General features: G+C 49.3%; 1 protein-coding gene across 1 annotated transcript in view; it reads left to right on the top strand.

Annotated features, from left to right (window-relative positions):
* LOC120947847 (ecdysone-induced protein 74EF-like) overlaps nucleotides 1-20,294 on the top strand; it is a 215,061-nt gene that overhangs the window by 148,735 nt on the left and 46,032 nt on the right.

A 20,294-nucleotide genomic window follows, 5' to 3' on the forward strand; every position in this document is an offset into this window, starting at 1 on the left:
CAACGAGAGGGGGCTGTGTTTTCTCCCCCATTTCCGCGCTATTTTTAATGCGATGCTCACTGCCGCCGCCGCCGCGTTCGTGTGTTTTGCTCACTTTGGGGCGGAAAGGCAAAGCCAATTCGCGTGAAAGAGACACGCAAAAGAGGGACGGTAAATTAAAATAAACCATTTCCTAGCGACAAACAACTTCTGTTCTGTGGGGAGGAGGATGACCAAATGCTGTCGGACGAAACGCGGTGCGCTAAAAAAAGGTGAACGATAATGAGCAGCTTCTTAAAGGTAAAACACATGCTCGCTCCCGCCAAGGAAGCGATTATGCTTTCGCGCGCGCTGATAATGAGCATCGCCGTCCGCACCGCGGACACTCCCCTCCCTTTGGCTCAGTGTTGCTCTCTGTCACATTCTACAACACGGTCGGAAGACAAACAACAACCAAATGATGACCACCCTCAATGGACCACACGTTAGTGGCAGCGCAGCGCCGAGCAAATTCGTTTAGATCGCCACGGCACGCAACGAAACGCCCAACGACGTGAGTAATGTTGTGACGTTGGGGACGTGGTGTCAATCTCAGTGTGTGTGTGGTTGTTTTTCTTTCTAATAAGAAAGGGGGAGTAAAGAGTAAACGCTTCTCGCGCAAGAAGCGTCGAACAAGTCGATTTAATTCAATACTCGTGTTCGAAGAAATAGCGCCCGAAATCGCTTTGGGTGTCGTTCTTTTTTGCAAAGAGTTACTTTATTCATCAAAGACGCTAGTTATGATGGTGGAATCAAATTTTGAATGAATTTCCACACTTGAGCACACACACGCTCTGAAGACCATTCACACTTCGACGCTTCTTCACATGGGACAGATAATCCCCCAAAACCACATGCTCGGGGGATGCTTTTTTCGCACTGACAACGATTGCAAACGATTATAATGGGAGGAAAAGGGGATTTAATTTGGCTTTCCTTTTGGGGGTTGAAATGATTTCACAACATGTGGATCATTCATTTTAGCGCGGTTTTGCTCGATCGTGTGACAATTTCCTAGAAGCTGGGAATCGTTTGACGTGTGGATGCTAAACTTCGCACAGAAATAGCAGTTGCTTTTCATAGAATTCCATACAAGCAGCAGACTGAATGTAAGTTTTCATGTTAACGATAATTTCTACAATTATTTCTGCTTTCTCTCTGTCATGTACAAGAACAGATACTTCGTTTCGAGCCTCAAACAAGTTCCAGGACCCGTATGGGTCCAGATACAAGACCTGAACGAGATCTCAGGATCAGTGCTAGGAACTCTACTCTCTAAGCTCATCAAAAATAAACTCAAAGTCTTGTTTTTGAATTAAACATTGAGTAAATAATGTTTAAGTTGCTTGAAAAGAAATTCTTTTCATACTAGAGCCCTTAATATTGTACCTTTTAATCAATTCATCTTGACGAATGCAAACTACTCCTTACATTCAAATGCCTTGTCGGAACAAATTGCGCCGTTTTCAATTCAATTTCAAATCAAATGGAAATCCATCCACTATCGCTCAACCCGGATTAAACCACTCCATCGTTCTACGTTCCCTCAGCACATTTCAGGCAAATGTCATACCGGCGCTTCATCAATCGCGCTACCACCCTGCACATGCATAGCGCCTTCTCCCTCCCTTTGCGTGCAACGAATGATGGAGGCTCCACACTTCACAGGAACAATATTATTCCCGGCTGACCGTTACAGCCGTTTTGTCAGTATTTGTAAACAATTGCCGTCGCACACACAAATTGCCCGCCCGCGAGCGAGAGGCAGGGAAAACAACAAGCCGGACGGCGGGAAACGGCGATACAAAATCCGGTCGTGTAAATGTCAAATCGATGCCAAGAGCAGCAGCAGCACCGTGGGACTGTTGTTCTCCTGCAGCCAGGCAACATGCTGCATCGATGCTACTCACTTGCGGAACACACACACATGGGCGTGAGTGAGTCACGGTTGGCGATGGAGCGCGTCAGTGAAATGCAACCAACCCCGCGGGGCGGGAAATTTCGGGAGCAAGCACAAACAAACACCCCTGCACACACACACTGCCGAGCAACGCAAAACCACCGTGCGCTGCTGTTTTGGCCATTGGCCATTGGGCCCTGAGCGCTGCACCAATCGCCAGGTGCAGGTGTTTTCACCTACGAAACAAATCGCTTTTAACGTTCCTGTCTTGCGTTCATTTTTCCTTCCTTTTTGTACTATTTTGTGCATTTGCCAGTCTATTTTAAAAAGTCTCGATTGAAAGGCGGTTGCCTGCTGCCTCCCACAGGAACATGCACTGCTCACAGACACACACACATACATAGGCCCACCGTCAATGATAATTCATCCGGAAGCGACAATTCCACCACTGCAAGCCCAGGTGATTGCGCAAACGATCCAAGCAAGTGGAATGACAAGAGGGAAAAAAATGGCAAAAGGCAAATATTTATCACGATCACTATGATTAGCTCTGCATGTGTGTGTGTCGCTGAGACCAGGGAGCGTCAACAAAACCGAGCCTCCGACCGCAAAACCGTCTCCCCAGCGCACGCCCGCCAAGGGATAGTTTGCATTCTTCGCAACTGCGCGAGACGTTTTCCCTGCGCCCGAGAACTTGTGCAAAACAAAAAGAAGAAGAAGCAGCAACAGCATGTGCTAACAGATCATTGTGCTGGCGGGTGCACATTCCTGGATGGGGAACGAGGGAATGGAACGAGTGTTGCCTTCCTGCTTCGGACAGAGAGTCGAGAGTGCTTCCTCGCGGCGTTTCGTAATCTTTCGTAAAGCGGGAAGATGTTTGAGCGGCTGGGAGACACTAGCAGCTGCAATAGAACGAAATGAGGTGGGAGGTGTTATGGAAAGGGACGATTGTTAGATCATTGCAGTGTAGCGCAGTGCTGCCGTGGTTGCACTTCTCACGTGGGATAGGGAGAGCGGGTTGGAGAGATGTTGTCATCTTACGGAACATTCATTTCCTCGGCAATATATTTCAATTTTCTGTGGTCGTGTTCGGCTGCGAATCCGGGTGTGTTGGGAACGTGATATTCTTGCCTGAACGATGCCTTGTCATTGAACATTTGATTTTGAGACTGGTTATAACCAGTTTTTAAAGTCAATTTCTAAAGCTATAATTACAATAACATAAAGGAACAATTTTTTCCTCATAAAGTGATGTTGCAAGATCAATGAAGATCAATTAAAACACTTGTTACAGATCAATCATCATCATCATACCTGAACTACAAGACAACTTCTACGAAAGCGATCCATTTCACTCGATCAAAACAACTCCACCCGAGGCAGTCCAATCAATTTCCCTTTTTGCTCCCTTACGAAAGCTTGCTGGCTTGCTGTTTGGAGGCACTTTTCACGCCCCAGCCCTACGTCATATTGCGTGCGATATGCCGACAGATCGCTTCCATCCATATTTTCCGTATCGCCGGGCTGTTCGGCTTTCCCTGCTACTGCTGCTGATGCTTTTCCTTCCCATTTTGTGCAAAATCGCGTGCGCGCCACAACAACAACGCGCGCAGTGCAAAAAAAGAGAAGACACACGTCTTTCCTGCCAGCGACGACACACACACAGACACGGTTAAGGAGACTGTACCTTCGGGCAGCAAAACCGGATCCGCCAACTACAAACATCGGGTCTGATCCGGAGCCGGAATGAAACATAATTGGCCTTCCCCGATGCGCCGGTGCGCCTTCCATTCAATAGCTTGCGCAAATCTTTTCCTGTCGGCAGCCCTCGACATCCCTCGCACACCCCACCAGGGTGTGCAGTTTGCTGCGCTTTCCCAAACCAACCTCTGCCGGTGGAAAACCATTTTCCAGCCATTCCGCTTTCAGTGAGCTGCGGCGCCCACTTTCCCTTCGCGATGCTGTTGTTTCTTCGCGGCGCGCATAAGGGGTTTGTGCATGGTTTCGCAGTATCTCCCCCCCCCCCCCCTCTCTCTTAGTCCACCCTTTTTGAATGCATCATAAAAAAAATGCAACACACTGCACACTGCATCGATGCTATTTTAATGCTGCCGGCCGTCTCATGATCGGTGCTCTTCCTCGTCATTGCGCTCCACGGTGATGATCTTGCCACTGATTTTCCAACCAGTAATGCTGCTGCTGCGGGAAAGTGTTGACAGTGAAACCGCCAACTGTCACGCTTACCCGCGGTGCACACACACACACACAGACAGTAAGGGCAGGAAATTGCGGCGCGTACGCACAAGTGCACCTTGGCCTCGTTACATTTTTCCAACCAAATCCAGCCGTGCCAGCCAACCAGCGTGTGTGACGGGGCTTGCTAGAGTGTTATTTATAGTTGACTGAGGAGTCGTTTGTGTTTTTCTTTCCCTCTCTCTCTCTCTCTCTCTCTCTCTCTCCATCATAACTTCTCGTTTGTGTGTGGAATCATTCGTCCAAAAACGCTCGAATTAGACACATAATTTCTCTCCTTAAAGGGCGACATCTCTCGCAAGCCGTCGCGGCAGCAGGCGGAAGTGGCCAATCCGCCGTCAACCTGGTCGGCGGCGTTTGTTGCAGCTGAAGGTTCGCGGAATAACTCAGACACACCTCTGTCACGACAGCAATTGGCAGAAAGATGGCACATTTCGGTGCTTTTTCCACGTTTTGCCGAGGCGCTGGAAATAGAACACCTTTTGCCTTTGCCTCTCTTTGCAGTCTGTCTGCTATTGGGTGGAAGTTCTCTTGAATCAAGTGAATCAGGATAGAGGTACGGAAATTACCTTCAAAGCGGCATTGGCACACACACACACAGGATGGCATAAAATTGCTACCGGAATGGCGCTTTAATGAAGTGTTAGCGAACTAGTGTGTCAGTGGAGAATGTCAATTAGGGAGAGAGATAGTTGACATTAGAAGCAGCGTACTAACGTGATCTACTTTACGCTTGCGATTTGTCGATTCAATTCTAGGTTTGAACCCTTTTGCGTCTTTTTACTGAAATATGGACTAATTTTAGAACTCTTACTCATGCTCTCACACCACTCCAAGAATGCAATAAAACCTCCCGTTTAAGCAACCAGTGCATCAGGTGTACCATAAATTGATGATAACGCCTCTCCTCTAAAGTGCCTCCTCTTAATTTATCCGCTTCCTCGCTAATCCTGCACACCGAAACGCTTTGGCTGCTCTCCATCGCTTCACAACTGCATACTCCAGGAAATTGATCCACGTGTGGGACGTTTTACACTCTCTCTCTCTGCCCCTGCAAACTCTTCAACAGTTGTCCGATTGCACCACGGGAGGGGAGCACAAGTACATCGATTAGCGCCGGATTAGCTGCCTCGAGGGATGCATATCATAAAAACGGAAGAAAACGGTGGCCTTTACCTTCACCTTCACCAGACACGCCTCTTTCACTGCCAAGTGTAGCTCATTCTCCCATTCCAGTACACAGTGGCAAGTTCATAAACATAAGAATGTTTGAGCCCCGTTTTCCGGACAGCACGAGCAATCAAAACAAAACGCCCGTGCGCTAGCGCAAACACACACATTTGCACTTTCTAATGCTCGAATGTGTTGCAACGCTCGGTAAACAATGTTGGGCGAGATCGAGATCGTGCTTCCGTGGCGCCAGCTTGCCAACCTAGGTGAGTGGGTGGGCTGGTTGGTCGTAAAGCGTTATAAAATAGATCTTCTTGGCAGGTACTTGAACAATGTTCAGGAGGTGTGTTCTTCTAACTGGACGTTTGTTTCGAAGTTTGTGTTGGAGGAACAACCTTGGGCATCTTTGCTTCAATGAAGTTATCAGATTTAGTGTCTGATCTTCTCCAACATGTTTTCGTAGGAAAAGAAGATCCTAAAGATGTCTCTTCCCTATCATCTACATATCCGGCTCAACCGCTGACGACCTTCCTTCTTCCCCAAGCAACGGTTTCGCCATTCGCAAACGATCATATGAATGAAGCAACGAACCTCTCTCTCTTCCTCCACCTGAATGCCAAAGTGTCTTGAAATATTTGCATTCGCGTGGCTCACCACTTCGACCAACATCCATGCGCAGCGCGCGCTCGCGCTCGCTCGCGATCTATGCGCAAAACCCACTTGATCCAGAACCTCCACTCACCAGCCCTTTCCTATCGCTAGGTCGCACTAGGAAAACACGATGGCACGTTTCTTCCATACACCCGAGAGTGGCAGCACACAAATGGCACACAGCCTGCTGGAGCAGCTCTCCCGTAAGGGGGCGCTCGTGGTGGCATTTGTGGACGCTTGTGAGCTTGCGAGCACTTCAAACTTCTTGCGCCACGGAAACACACAAGCGCGCGCGCAGCAAAAAACACGCGCGCACGTTCTCGCCAAAGCGCATCGCAGGCGTTTGTGTGTACGTCCCCACTATATCTGCCGGTTCGGTTATAGTTTTTAAAAATAGCCCACCACACACGTACGCACCAAAGGAAACTATACCCACACACACACCTAGGGACGTTCGTATGGCTTGAAAAAACTGACCGAGGCCTATTAAATAATGCCTTTCACACACATCATGGCACATCACGCACGAACGCATGCACTTGAAAACTGAGAGCTGAAGAGCGCCACATGTTGCGAATGTTGCCAAAAAAGAAGAAAGAGACACTGGCCCCAGTACCGAGAGTCCCAAAATTTCATCTACACGACATTATGCAAAATGACGTAAAGAGAGTGCAATTGTCTTGTTTTGTTTGTGTGGGGTAATGACAGAGCTAATGAGGTGCCGACCCCGCGGGGACATTTGCTGCTGGAAGCGCATTTCATAAAGCGTGAGCAAGGGTGTTGATTGAAACCGGCCACGATGGTGGACAGTAGGCAGGTGCGTGCCGTCGCTGGACGTTAGGTAACGTGGGGTACGTGTACGTGCTGCAGTTAAAGGGAATGAATCATCGTCCCTTGTCTGTTAACTGACCTAGCACACGGGTTTTTTTTCTACCCTTCTCGAGGATATTAATGGTGTTTTGGAGGAAGGGTTATGCATAGTTAAAGGCGACAACTTCCTTTAGCTGTACGTGACTTAATGCTGGGTGTGGTACTAATTAGACAATTTCACAAGGAAATTCACACAAAAAAGCTGCCACTGTCTTTGTCCTAGTCCAGTATAAGTAATTTGAATGAGCTTACAGGTAATTGTGGCTAGCTCTTGGTTTGCCATCGTCAGCTGATTCACATTGCCTTAAATAGAATAGTTGACGCGTCAGACCGATCTGACCATTGACCCCACACAGTCGCATACGATTGTCTCCCAGCGGTCTAAAAGCATAACAACTCAGGAAAAACACGGAACGGGTTGTCACAGCCACAGGTTCACTAACCCTTTTGCCGAGCATAATAGCGACCAAAACGTTCTATTGGACGAATGCTTGCTGCGTACTTTAAAAATACTACAGTCGCTCTTATCTGTACACGTTCGATCACACACACTGTTCCTCGGGAGTAGGAACCCACGATTCCGCCATTCGCCAAAACACTCTTTATAAATCACAAGACGCGCGACAGCGTAACGCAAAGCATCTACTGAGAAGAATGTAGCGCGAAAACTCTCTAAACCCTCTGTCCCGTCGCGTTTGCGTCATTCTTTCGGGCACTAATGATACCTAACGTAACGGACAGATGACACTTCCGGATCATCGGTCGGCCAAGGCAGGTGTCGTCCATCCTGGTTGGGTGAAAGCTCACACTTTGTATTTTCGTTTATTTCCGGCCACTTTTCAAATCGTCACTTCTGGGGACCTTTTCCAATGTAAAAGAGAGGGATTACGATCTGAATTTGCGTTTCAGGAGCGCCTGAATCCAAACATAGCTTCGAAGAATGATATCAACCACTCCAAATCCATTACATATAAGCTGTCCAAAATGAGAAAAAAATGTATGCAATGTTTACACTGCTTTAAGCCTGATCCTATCAAATCTCCATTTACCACTGATCGAACACAACCTGTGGCACTACCGGGAAGCAAGGAGAAAAGGCATCCCCCAAATCTCATCAAATTTCCACGCGCTAGTTTATCTAATCCATTCGGTAAGATGTCGAAGGCACTTCGGGGAAGGTTCCGTTGGCTCGATTCGCACTAAATCGATCCTCACCCACCGACCGGGATTGGCCCTTTTGCCGTTTGCCGAGAACTTGTCGAAACATCGCGGCAGTTTGGTAAGCGTTGGTGGGAAAAAAAAACTTACTGCCGATGCGGTTTCCAACGCGGTGTCATGCCCGTGGTGTTAACATGTTCCGGAATTCAATCGCCAGTGGCTTGTGAACTAGGCTAGCCAGGTCGCGCAGTAACCACTTCAGGGAAGTTGTTTGTCACCCGTAACACCTGTCTGATCGTTTGCCCTGTGTTGTGGCAAGTTCAAAGAATCGGTCATTGCACTGGACAGTGATCGGATGAAGAAATGGTTCGATCGTTCTATTGCCTGTACTTGTAAATTGTCTTGAAGAATCAATCTAAAGTTATGTTACGATAGTTTCAAATATTCCCTTTATACAGAAGATCTAATTTGTCCACTTCAGTTGAAATTGACATTAAAACCAACTCACCGTGCGTACTTATTTACTAACTTTATTCTTTTCCTATCTCTCACCTCGTATCATTTCAGGTAAGCGTCTTAATTTGCATTTTTATTGGAGCTCATCCAATTCCGTATGCGGTAAGTCACCCTTTCCACCCAGAAGCACAAATTACGCATTTTTTCTCCTTGTTATTACTGGATCAAACTGACGCAGAGCTCTTCTCCAATGTCCACTCCAATTCCGGGTAGCATTAAGGGTACAGAGGTCCTCAGTCCATCATATCTTCCCTTCTCTCTTTCTTCCAGTGCAGGGATCAGATTGCAAAAATTAAAAACAAAACACCAGCAACGCAATACATTCCCCAATATGGACGCTTTATATGAATCAGAGCGCGCCTGACCAAACGCGCCAAACGGTCTAACCGTGCACCGCCATGAGTCATATCTGCGTATGATGAAGTCGTCAGTTTTAAATGCTATTTCTGTTGTTTTTTGCTTCCACCAAACTGGAGCCCAATGGCTCTGATGCCTGAATTCCCCCAGACACACACACACACACGAAACCACATTCAGAAGCTCGCCGGGGTGGCTTCGAATGTGTTGTCACATTCCGCGGAGGTTCGCGGTGTGCGCGCGCGACATCGCCCTGTGCGGCTGGGAGCGAATCTGGGTCAGACATGCTCAAAATTCACGCATGATTTATGTTCCTATCGCGCTACTCGCGCGCGTTGTATGTGCTGGAATAATGGATGGAATGAAATTATTCAACAGGCTACCGGGTAGGGGTGGGCCTCCGGCTTGCGATTTAGCCCCACAACAACAACAACAACAGCAACCATTCGGTTTTGGGGGATTGCATCTTCGGCGTCTTTGCTCGCGGTTGTAAGCGTGCACAAGTAGTGACGCAAGCTTATTAAGACTTGCTTGCGGATCATTCCGGATTCTTGACACGCGATCACACGGCGTACCAGCTTGTCGCCCAGCTACAAACTGCATTGCCCACCACAATGTGGTAGTAGAAGAGCAATGGGAGACATTTCTCACTTGGCGGGGGAAAGAATTCAATGGACTTCCAGGAACTTTGGCGAGCGAGACGGAAAAGCAACAAACCACGTAGGTGGTATGCAAGCGAATTGATTTGTGACAAGCGGAAATCTTCTCATGTGGAGAGGGTGCAAGTACTGTCTAAACGACTTCCGTGAGGCTATTTACGCGGACAAGCGGCTTTAACGATCACATTGAACTGTGTGTGTGCTGTGTGCCAAACGATGCCTCAAACGACACCTACCAAACGATTGTATCGTTCTGCAGTCATGTTTTTCTAGAAGCTAAACACTCTTAACACACATTAATTGTACCCGATAAAACAGGTTCCGGGCAAAATGCCTCAATTAGTCAAAAGCGTCACTTTACATTCCCCCTCTTGTCTGGGTGCATGTAATTAACAAGCAAGAAACAATTTCCCCCATATCGAAACCACAAAACAGCTCAATTCCAAATTACCGGCGGGGGAGGTGGGTGGGTGGGTGGCACATTGCGACCTTGAGCAGCCTAGCACCAGTGTGCTGCCATTACCTATTTTGTCTGCAAACTTTCCCTTCCATCAACATCAACACAGTTTTGTGACGCGTGCAGACATTTTCCCCTCAGACGAGGAACATTTTCTCGGCCGAAGCCGTTTAGAGCAGCCCACATGAGCCGGCGGCCGGACGATGCGCCCCGTAGATAATTGTGTTTTATTCACCAAACTCGATCGGCGCTTGGGAAGTTTTTCTTTTTTTTTTTTTGGGGGGAGGGCCGGAGTGATGTTGCGAAAGCATAATTTTACCTTCTAGTGGGGGTGACCCCCTGCTGGTTGTTCCCGCCACCCGAGCGGGGCTAAAAGTTTACCATCCTCCCCCCCCCCCCCCCCCCCCCCAAAATGGAACCTTTTACGCAACCGATGGTCAACTTTTTTCGTACAGCGTGTCCTTTTTTCCCCCGTGGGGGTGGAAGGTTTGGAAAGGGCAAACGGTAAGGAAATCTGTTGGTATCGGATGTCCGAAAGCCCTCCCCCAGAAAAGGTTGCCAGTTTGAACTGTGTGCGTGTGTGTATGTGTGTGGTTGTGCATAAAACATCGGAAAATTCCATGACGTCCGTCAGCATCCACGATATGCTTTCATAATGATGGACTGCGCAAACCATTGCTGCTGCTTACGGGCAAGAAATTGAGGCATCTCCCTAGAACTTCTGGCTGATTTCGGGTGAAACCGAGTGGCTTTGGGCAGGACGACGGAGCATTTGGACGAATTTCGGATTGATTGATTAAGAAATTTAAAGCTGCTGCAAACGAGCCTGAACACAGACCGAGAGGGCTGGAACATGTTTTTGCTGGTTCACACTGTTAACAGCTGCATGAGCGTCTCGAGCAATTCCGAGATGTTGGCCACGCTGTTTCTAAATTTAAAACCAATAAATGACCCTGCCAAACACATTCATGCCTTACGGTTAATTTCCCACTCCCCCGTTGGAGTTGACTGAACAGACGACACTAACTAACTTCGTTCAAAAAAACGCTTACAGTGACTCTTTTTTGCTAGCGCATAGTTTCCCACACCCACAAAGCAGTTCCCACCCTTTGACGGGGTTAGGGTCGTCAAGCGGGTTGCGAGAACTGTCACAGAAATGATTTCATCAGTTACCGTACCTAACCGGAATTGACTTCAAAGCTAGAACCGAAATTAGTTCTTTCGATTGCTTCCAAATTTTCTCCTTAAATTAAGCCCATTTTTAGATAAAAGCTCTCCACTACCCGTCCGAACAAAGTAGGCGCGTGGACAAAAAAAAGCTCTCTAAATAATTAGCCCCTAGTACACGCGAGTGCAACGGGGCCCTAGAGCATCATCATTAATTTATCACTCAAATGGCCAGTTTGGCTTTTGTGTGTATGAGCGACGATGAGCCTACCACACCGCCAACAGATCCTTTTCCATTTCGTTTCTCTGCTGCTATTTTCCTTCTCTACGTCTCCGCCTTCTTATTTCACTTTTCGCCTGCTGTTTGGTCGCATTCTCGCATTCTCGCTTTCTGCATTCCACCACGCATTCGTTTGCCTCTCCCTTGCGCGAAGCCGTTTCGCTTCTCGCTCGCCCATTCTTGCGCACTTAGTTTTCCCTTCTACTCGTCCCATCCTTTGCGTGCGCACACATCGACGACAGCGACGATCGATGCATTCGGTCCCCGTCGGTCCCTTCCCACATTTCCTTCCCCTCCCTCGCTCGCACTCACTCAGCTGACGACGACGACGGTGACGGTGACGGGGCGCAGCGTCTGGTTCAGAATCATATGGTGTGTGCGAGCGTCTAGTCACCGCCACTGCCACCGTCCCCATACTCCTAAAACGGGCTTTCCCGACAACCTGCCTCCTTCCTCCCCACAGCGCTCACCGACGGGACCCATCGGTTTCCGTTTCCGTTTTGTGCTGGCCTTCTTGCCCTTTCCACCGACGCGCGTGAGCGATTCGTTCGGTCGCTCGCTGCCGCTGCTGCTGCTGCATTGAAAAGCGCGTGAAAAGGGGGTTGGTTTAGCAGTAGAAACGTACGTGGAAACGGGGTTTTTGTCGCCGAAGGGCGGTGAGTGATGTTTTCGCTTTTCATTGCGCACTCAGGGCACTCATTCGAGCAACAAGCGCGCACACGGTAGGGACTATGGGATTCAGCTTTGATAGGCGATGGTTAAATATGAATGAAGTGAGTTGTTTGCTTCTACTGTTACGATATTAGAATAATTATTAGGTTAACTATCAGTCAATGAATTCTTCAAAATTATAAGATTTTGATAAATTCCACGTGAACTGTTGTGAGTGCATATTGAAGTACTTCATCTGGGAAGCTCTTGGTAATGATTTTGTTCGTGAAATATCCTTAGCAACCATTGACAGCTCTGAGGAGAGTTCAGAACAACTCTAGTTAAGGGCGCTTAGTGAAGTCTCTCTTTCCTTTTATCGATTCATTTTATCACTCAAATGTGTAATCATTTCTCCAAATCTCAAAATCTCAAATTTAAAAACCTTTTCAATCCATCAGTGATGTTGATCTTTAAATTATGTTCTTAAATCCATTTTAATTGTTCTACAAAAACATCAATTTTCAAATATCTGTACCAAGTACAAACTTACTCAAAACACTTTTTAAAAATCACTAAAAACAAACACGCTAACCTACTGTTCAACCTGGCCGCCTCTCCCAAACTTTGTCATCTTTGTGACCCACAACCTTCGTGCTTTCGGCCGAGCGACCCTGCCCGGGTGGTGGTTCTCCAACACACACACCACTACACACAGGCCCCGCACACGCATATTGGCATTGCACAATCTTCGTCTGGTGCGTGATTGCACTTCCCCTTCCCACCCCAAAGCGCAACCACAGCCAACAGAAACGGCAGCACGGGGCTTCTGCTTCGCTGCTTCGGGGCTGGTCCCAACTGCCGCTGGGGTGGGGAAGACGGCTTCGGGAAAAACCAACCCCCTGAGCGCACCAAAAGGGGAAAAAAGAAGTGCATTTTCGAGCAATTTCGCTTTCGCCGCCACTCACGAGAGCGAGAGTGTGGTGCGCATCTAGCGTTTGATGTTGGTGTAGGTTCTCCAAACGAGCGCTACGGATCTCACCGGATCTCACCGCGGTGGTAGTGGTGGTGGTAGCTCCGTTGCGTTCGTGCTGAGCTCGGGCTCGGCTTAGGGGTTGGTTTCGGGCGAAAAGGGTGCGCAAAGCGGTGCAGCAAAGCGGGAGCTGGCGGAAGGTCGGTACCGTCGGACCAGGCCAGGCCGATACGGATTTTTCGGCTCGCCGTCGGAACCCACGTTCATTTCAATTCAAGAACGGGTCGCGTGAGTACGCGTTTTGTTTTATCGTTCCCGTCGACGTCCGCCGTCGTCGTCGTCGCGTTCGCTGTTACCGCGTAGCCGTTGCGTCGAGCGCAACGAGACGTTTTTGCAGAAACGGTGCCCGCTGCTGCACTTGCTTCACAGGCCAAACACACACAGCACATACGCAGAGCTAGATCGTCGTTAAAGTGGTCGACAACCGCGTGTTAAAAAGTGAAATTGTTCAGTGCTGGAAAACACAAAACCCAAGAAGGTGTGTCCTCTTTCCCGTGTGCTTCAAAGTGCAGTGCAAAAAAAACACAAACACAAGCGCGTGTGTGCCACCGTACGAAGGAAACATTCTCCCCGGTGAGCCAAGTGCCGTAGCAGAGAAAAAAAAACTAACCTAAACCGAGGAAAATCTACAAACACAAATACAGTTCCGGGAGAGGAAAGTCGTTTTTTGCATTACATTCTCGGTTTCTCGGCGTTCTGGCACTCTGGCCACGGCTACTACTTGCGCGCACACACCGGTGAACAATTCGCTCCGTGTCGTGGTGCGTGCCGTGCCGCTGCCGTAATTTTGCGGGTGGAAAACGCCGGCACCCGAGTTTCCCCAAAAATTGCCCCGGCATCCCGGTCCGCTCCGGCGCCAGCTGTTTCATCGCTCGAGCAGCTCCGTGTTGTGGTGTATAAAGAGTGAGAGTGAAAAGCAGTTTTCCCTGTTCTGATACAAGTTTCCCAGAAAAAAAAAACACCACCACCACCCTCGTAGCAAACCGGTAAAGACCTTCGGAAGCTGATGATGATGATGTTGATGATGATGGTGAACAGGAAAAACATCAATCGAATCGAAGCAGTGTGATTCTGTGTGAAAGAGTAAACAGTGCCCCGGTGCCCCATCATTCTTGTTCCATCCTACCACACATGGCATGAAACAAACTCAATCTACCTCACCCGAAGTAATACACACACTCACCAACCTCAAAAATAGTGCAAAATAAAACATGTGTATAGTGCAAATTGTATTAGCGAAAGTGAAAATGATCAAATACCGTATATAACGCTCCAGATGAGAGAAAACATTTAGCCAAGCTTCTGTTAAAGGTTGTTCGTTAAGAGCCTCGGCCGGTGTGTGTGTAACAGTGTGTTTATGTCTCTGACGACCTGTTGTTACTAGGAAATATTGTGTGTCTGAGGAGCGCACACACCTTCACGCTTGTTGGTAGCGAAGTAACGTAAAACAAAACATGTGCGAACGTAGTGACGACCTTCTCCACGTACAGCAAGACGTCCCAGCCAACCAGACAAGAGGTAAAAAGATGGAGCCCGGCAGTGAGTGTGATCGTCTCGGTGGGATCTCCAACTGAAGTTGAGTCTGTTAAACAATCGCATCATACACTGATGACACAGTAGTGCAGGGAGCAGTAGTGTGTGTATTTGAGTAAAACTGCTTCTTGGAGAATGAATTGAACAGTTTGTGAAGCAGATCGTTTCGTGCGCCCGTGTGTGTGTGAGTGAAGTTGTTCTCGCGGGTTTTAAGTTTCCGTTTTCGATCAGTTTTGTCGCAGGTTTGATTTCCGTTTTACCGTGTTTGAATGTACTGCGCGTGTTAGTGTTTGCGATAGCTTGAATTGTTTTGGAATTGTTATACGGAAGGTTCTTCCCACATGAAAGTGTCTGTGTGTGTGAGAGAGTAGCAAAATGGTGAACAGTTGTTAGGTGGCTTTTGAAGAGCGTTTAGAACTCGTTGGTAGTGCAAATGTTTAGTGAAGATCGTATGTTTCGTTGCTTCCGTCGTTCAGTGTGTCACAGTAGTGTGCCGCAGCGGACTTAGAGAGTGAGCTCCACTAGCCAATTTAGAAGAATTCCAACCCATACACACAGACAGACAGCAAAACGGCTCAAACAATGATGATGTTACAGCATCTACCGCCGTCCCATGCGTTCGTCGGCAGTTCGGCCGGCTCGACGACCAGTGCCACCGCATCACCGTCCCCTCCGGCTCCGGCAGACACACCGACCCCGCCTCCACCGTCCGGAGTCGCTCCGCCGTCTCCCGTCACCGACCCAGAGCAGCTCGACACCAGGCCGGAACATCAATCGCGCATCATCATCCGCCATCATCAAGCGCGCCCGGGGACGCCCCGTTCGCTGACACCTCCAGCACAGGACGCCCGCGATGATCACCCGACGGTGGTCACATCGCCCCGCCATGCGAGAGCTTCTCCCGCCGACTACTCGCGCCACCATCTGGTGGAGTCGCGAAGCAGATCCCGCTCGCGATCCAGGTCTCGGTCCGCTTCACCCCGCCCGGAGACGAACGATCGGTCCAAGACACCGACACCACCCGCACCGACGGTGGTGCAACCGGTGGAACGTGTCAACGTCATCCGGTACATCAAGGAGGAGCGTCCCAGCTCCATCATACGGCGTCCGTCGCAACAGTACGACTCGATGGATGAAACGCACCGTCCAGAAGTGCATCGCCGTCGGCACTACAGTGCCGAGACAGGGAACGAGGCGGACGACGATGAAGAGGACGAACCACGTCCCCGTGACTACTACGCAGCTGCCACCGCCACCACAAGACGTTCGAGCCCGTACAGGCCTTACGCGATGCAGCCCTCCGCTGTCGCACCGTCGTACGCGCACCAGCGGCTCTACCACAAGTCGGCCCGATCCGGCCGAGACTCGGCCAGCCCACCACGGCGCATGATCACCGACCACCAGGACCAGGATTCCGACTACAGCGAGCGGAGCCATGGAAGTGTGGTGGTGCGTGCAGGCGAACAACCGCACGGCGATGATGTGGTCCGACGAGCAACTTCCGACGACGATACGGAGCGGCTAAGGTTGGCCCGCTCGGACCGGTACACCGTCCTACCAAAGGCGGAAACGAGATACGAGGAGGACGCGGAAGGTGACGCCGAGGAGGAGGAGGACGAGGACGACGATGAGGAGCTGGAAGAAGAGCTCGAGGAGGAAGATCTGGATGCGCCGCTCGATCTGTCCATGAAGATCAAGCGCCGTCCGAGGAGTGGCTCCGTGACGGAGGATTCGGATGACTCCGCTGCCGAACATCACAGCCGCGGTGCCGAGAGCGCGGCCTACAAGAAGAGTCTAATGAAGCGATATCGTAAGTGTCTGCACACATTTAAATTCGCGCGTAGTGGTTGGCTTTAAATGCAGGGGCTTTTAAATTTGCAACGTTTGCTACTGGAGAGCGATTGTTCTGCGTCGAGGGATTGTAGCGAGGAACTCTCCGAGCAAACCAGAAAAAGGGGTTACACCATGTTCTTTCTAGCATTTCGTCTTTCTAACGGCTCCGGCGGCGGTGGGAATTAGGTCATCCCGACGACACAGAGCGAGCGACTGTAGAAGAAAAGAAGGTTATTCCAATAGGTGATCGATCCCTTTTGGAATTTGCAACACTGGGAAAGCTGAAGTTCTTTCGTCCGTTTTTTTTTCTCTGTTTCTTTTTGAAGCCTCCCCAAGAACCATTCCAACCTTGGCCGTTTTGTTTCTTTCGTTGCACAACGAAAGGACGAAGCCCTATTGTGCACCGTTGTTGCAGGCTCCGTTTTGGAAGCTGAGGGAGGAATGTTTGGTGGTGGCGGAAGCGATGTCGATCGAAGTCATCAAACCACCCTGGTAACTGTTATAAACGGGTCAGCCGACATCGAAAAAAAGGGGTTTGGCCTCTTGCCCTCTTGCTCTCTCGCTCTCGCTCTTCACACATTATAATGGACATTCTTTTGGGGTCCTTTATAGTCGCTACATTTGCAGAGGACGATTTCTTCTTCTTCTTCTTCTTCTCTCCGCTCGTAAAGGAAACGGGGTGAGCAGCAGGAGCTGGTCCCGAATTTCTTCGGGTGCATTCTGGAGGCACAAGGGAAATCAGAACGATCGGAACAGTGTACCCGGCACAGTGCCGGAGGGCAAACTGATGATGGCAAACAGTGAAGGAGCAGCGCTCTAGAATTGTGTTTTTTCGTTTCTCCCTCTCTCCCCCTCTCATTCTCCCGCTGTCAAGAAGTCGTAAAGTCGTTTGGTGTTAACCGCGAGGTATGCAATTGCTGACAGAAGTACACTTCAACCTATATATGTACAGTAACTGGGCACAAGGAGTTTGTCCAAGCACACATTTGAATGGTGTAACGTTTTTCTCATCGAATTCGAGTCAGCACATTGTTTTCAAGTACATTCTGCATGCACAATTCGATCAGACACTTCCGTACCTTGAAAATCCTGGAACAAACTTGAGCACTTCTTGAGACCGTTCCAAGTTTCGTTGGTTCGTTGTTTTGAGTTTGGTTCGGATAGATGTGATTTTTAATTGATGCGATTAACGTCTCTCCCGGTTCGGCGTCACCGGGATGAACCCACCAACATCACCCGATTGACGTCAATCGCTGGACGAAAGGGGACGGAATGGACTAACATTCTGCATGTGCTACTCGGTTGTGATGTAGCTCTTCTCTCACCTGGAACCTGTTTTAGGTTAGTTTCCAGCATTTTTGGGAAACAATTTGCATAAGCCAGCAGCGGGATCTGTTTCCTGTGCTTCCCCGTTTTAAATTCCTTCCAGCTCCAGAAAAACAACCCGCGGGATCTACCGGGAAGAACAACTTCCAGGTGGTTCGACTTCTGAGTTTCTTCCAATATCTTACCGAAGATACGGCGCAGTTGCGTAGGAAAAACGGAGTCCTCGGGGAAGCACCATCAAACAAACCTAGCTCCAATGTAGGCCAGCCCCCCCCCCGCCTGGTAGTGTTTCTGCCAGTGTTTCGCAACCATTGTATAACTTCCGCCATCCGAAAAATCAATACGGCGACGGGAAACCGCAACACATAACCCTTCCTGCTGCACGAGCGGCGAACGTTGGATGTTGCCAGGTTTAACTGTTGCCCGTTGGGCCTGGGCTGAAAAATCGATACCCATCACCAGGTGCTTGCCATTCGCTTGCCCAAACGAAATGGTGCGGAAATAATACACAAACCTACCATGCCGGAAGGCAGACCTCTCCCCGGTGGGAGATTGCCATCGCAGTTTCGGTAGCCAAGAGTCACGAACTGCAGGCCGAGAGGCCGGGCACACCTTAATAACTATTGCCCTGTTTTAAAACCCCGAGGTGAGCTTCTTCATTCGCTCGTTATGCTTTTGTTTGAAGAGGGTAGAATTAAAACACTTTCACATTAAAAGAGCAAATTAAAAGGAAAAAGCTTGAACATTAAAAAGCGGATGGATGTAGTGAAAGTATTGAACATACAAATGGCTTCCAATGAAGAGGAAAACAGACGGAAGCGCCACCACACGCCAGCTTAGATAACAATCATGCGCGTTGTTTAAACGACGCTACCGTTCTAACACCCAATAACAAGTGTCAAACAGTCGACCACCTTTCAGTAAAGGAGGCAAGCGAAGAAGATCAACTGTGGAAGATACACCCACACGATCATTACACAACGACACCAACCACTCCTCCTCTACGTCCGTTCACCTCTTCAATCGCTCGATCTGGTAGCTGATCAAAATCCGATCATTCTGAACGCACACACCCCTCCCAACCAATCTAAGTGGGCCGGTATGTACACATTGAGCGACACAACACGCACCCAACACCAATACACCCGATCGCGGGAAACACTTGCCACCCCCATGCTTGGGCGGTTGGAAGATGTGTATTCCGGGAATTGCACCCCCCCCCCCCCAAACGAACAGTTTCCAAGCCCGCACCCGGGCTCGAACAGGTTCCTTCACCGGGAAGAGATGCATTGGTATTGGTACTGCTCGGGCGCGTGAACAACCCTCCCGCGGTAGCGTGCGAAGGTGTGTGGTGCAGATAACGCGGAGGTAAAGCAGCAAAAAATCTGCAATCTACACACACACACACAGAGCTTGTTTTCTCGCCGCCACCGCCGCCATTGACCGGATGTGCCATGGTGGCGGCAGAGCGCTGCCAGTTGACACGCGTTTTGCCTGCTGGCGCGCTGCTGGGAATGCAGGAAGCGTCCAATCCTGTTTCCAGCAGCTTCCCCGCTGCTGTTGAGCATGTGTTGGTTTTTGCAATTTGCATACGCAAAGAGAAGAGGGAAGGCTCGAAGAAAGAAAGTCGTCTATCTCAGCTATCTGTCCTGTCGCGCCACTGTTTCGAGCGGTCTCTCTTTCACACGCCGCGCTCACAGGGTGATGATGAGATGTCCGCGGTTATGATGCTGACCAATGATGTCGGTGCGGTCGGTCGGTCGGTCGGGAAGCCATGATGGAGGGACGGTGTGTGTGTGTGTGAAATGGCGTTAATGTCCGAGAAAGTGACCGAGCAGGGGTGGTGGGCAGCGAAAAGCGTCGAAGATTGTACTGTCGCTTCAAGTTCAAGGTCTTTTTCATTATGGATGCTCTCCACGCGCTCGCTCGCTCGCTCGCTCGGTTCGTACGTCCACGCTGGTGTCGATCGCTATCTCTCTTTCATTTTTGGGAGGGGTGCACTGTTGTGAGAAACAGTTGCTACAGTTTTAGATAACACGCCTCACAGAAGTTATTGTTTTATGAATTTCCCCTTCTGCTAAATGAAGCGCCGAGATCGCCCAAGACCTAAAACACAAATCCGTTTCCTATTACGTGCAAGTGTGTTTGTGATCATATTTCACGTCTTTTCGAGAAAGGAATAAGGAACGTTGATGTGCTGCACATTGCGCTTCCTCACACTCACACAGTGTCGTGATGGATGCTGCAACGGTTGCAGATTGCGCTTTGCCACCGGCCACAAAACAATAACAGCATGTGCAAAAATCGACAATTTATGTATTTTGACATAAGATTCCTGTTTGTTATTTTTACTTTGCCGTTTCTTTTCCTTCCTCTTGTGCTCACCCACCCACTGCTGCCACACACACACACACGCGACCAGGGCCAGATGCAATTCAGTGCAGAAAATGGTTCTATTTTGGTAC

Source organism: Anopheles coluzzii, chromosome 2, assembly GCF_943734685.1.
Source record: "Anopheles coluzzii chromosome 2, AcolN3, whole genome shotgun sequence".
Classification (NCBI taxonomy): Eukaryota; Metazoa; Arthropoda; class Insecta; order Diptera; family Culicidae; genus Anopheles; species Anopheles coluzzii.